Below are 2,388 nucleotides of genomic sequence, written 5' to 3'. Positions count from 1 at the left end.
GAAATCTATCATTCGTTCTCCAGCATCATTTCTATCACCAAGTCCAAATTTTCCAACTACTGGTCCCTCCTCTTTGCTCCCTACTTTTGCATTCCAGGGCACACATAGACTATCAAAAATTGCACAAACAAAGGAAGACAAAATAGATGATTGGGACTTTCTAAAAATTAGAAACTTATGTGATTCAAAAGATTTCATCAAAAGAGTAAAAAGGGAGCCCAACAAATGGGAAAAATTTTTTTGCAACAACATATCACAGAAGAGACTAATCTCTAAAATCTATAGGAAATTAAAACACCTCTACAAGAAAAAGGCAAAAAAACCAATTAATAATTTGTTGTTGTTAAGTCAAGTCGATTCCAACCCATAGTGACTCTGTATAGGGTTTCCAAGGGGCAGCTGATGAACCTGAACCACCGACCTTGCAAATTAAAAAACTGGTACAGGAAATGAACAGACACGTCACCCAGGAAGACATTCAGGCAATCAACAAACATATGAAGAAATGTTCACAATCATTAACCATTGTTGTTGTTGTTGTTAACTGCCATTAAGTGGATTCTGACCCATAGCAACCCTGTATAGGGTTTCCGAGGAGCAGCCGGTGAGCTTGAACCACTGACCTTGCATTTCAAACGGCTTTGCTGTCTGACGCATTAACCCACAGTGCAACATCATTAACCATTGTTGTTGTTGTTAAGTGCCGTCGAATGGGTTCCGACCTACAGTGACCCAGTATAGGGTTTCCAAGGAGCAGCTGGTGAGCATGAACTGCCAACCTTACAGTTCAAACAGCTTTGCTGTTTGGCACATTAACACACAGCACCACACCAGGACTTCATTATTAGAGAGATGCAAATCAAATTATCTGACTCAATAACTCTCAACTGATACACATATGAAATTATCTTTAAAATTTTGTAGAAATAAATGTAGTTTGACATTTCTGCCAAACTAACAGAATGAAGTTTTCTGTAGTGATTCAGATACTCCTGATGCTCAAATCTGCATAAAAACCACTAAATGAATTCTCAAATCTGCATAAAAACCACTAACTAAATCCTAACTTATCTTACAGATAGGACTCCTGGTTTGGCACTGTAGAATCAGCAATGGACTGCAAACTGCAAGGTCGGCTCTTCAAACCCACTACCTGCTCCTCAGAAACCCTACACATGACAACTATAAGTTGGAACTGACTTGATGGCTCTTAATAACTTCTTACAGATGGAAAACCTGAGCTCCAGATAAGTCAAATGAATTACTGTTTGCAAACCTAACACCAAAACACATACCATTTTTTTTAATACGGTCTAGATACTACCCAAACAACATCACAACAGCTGGACAGCTATATACACTGGCATTGTTGTTATAGACTGGAATTGTTTTTAGATGACATTGAGTCTTTTCCAACTAATAATGATCATAAGTACAAGAGAACAAACTACTGCCCAGTATTGTACTATCCTCACAATCACTGCTATGTTTGAGTCCACTGCTGCAGCTTCTGTCATTTCATTTCAGTAGAAACACTATACAAATGTAAATGCAGTCCTGCTATCTATCCCCAATTTATAGATAAGGAAACTGACGTGCCAAAAGTAATAATGCAAAGGGAGAACACACAAGATGGTGGATTGGGTAGAAGTGCGATGAGGAGCTCAGTTAGCAACAACACAGAATACCAGATCAAGCAGACTCAGGGGATGGTCCCAGAACTCTGAACTACATATAGAGGAATATTTAGAAAGGTGGAAGGCTTATAGACAGTGGAATTTGTAGCAGAAGCAAGAAATCCAGTGCTTTCTAATCAAAGGTGCTTAGCTCCTCCTTGAGTGGTGATCTTAGGCGAGACTGAGCGGCAGAAAGATCAGAGCAGCCACAGATGCCTGACAGAACCTCAGAGAAGAAGGTCTGGACATTCTTTTTTTTTTTTTTATGTATCATTGGTCTCTCGCTGGCTGCGCACCTCCATTCTGGTGACTAGAAGGGGTGCTTAAGTGAGTGGAAACCACACCCCGCTGCCCCACACCAGGCAGGTGCTATTACACACACATGCACACAGATCTCCTCAAAATTTAAAGGGGCAGTTTCCACTTAAAACCAAATGGGAGTGCAAAATGGCCACAGCTGGCCATGAATTGTTTATCACTAGGAAAAAGACCTGAATGGGGGTTGTAGAGTGGGACAGACAGACTAAAAAGGAAACGGATCAAAAATTAAATGCCAAATTACATCATAATGACTAATAGTGGCATCTTGAAATTTCTTAGGAAGAGAGAGAAAACGGAAGCCCATCTCCTGATCACATCTACCTGGAGGCAATCAGAAAGCACAAAAAATACCAAAATACACACCCATCTAAGTATTAAGGCCACAGATAAC

The sequence above is a fragment of the Chrysochloris asiatica genome, unplaced genomic scaffold (assembly GCF_000296735.1).
Source record: "Chrysochloris asiatica unplaced genomic scaffold, ChrAsi1.0 scaffold00303, whole genome shotgun sequence".
NCBI lineage: Eukaryota > Metazoa > Chordata > Mammalia > Afrosoricida > Chrysochloridae > Chrysochloris > Chrysochloris asiatica.
Note: the sequence above shows the minus strand (reverse complement) of the source record.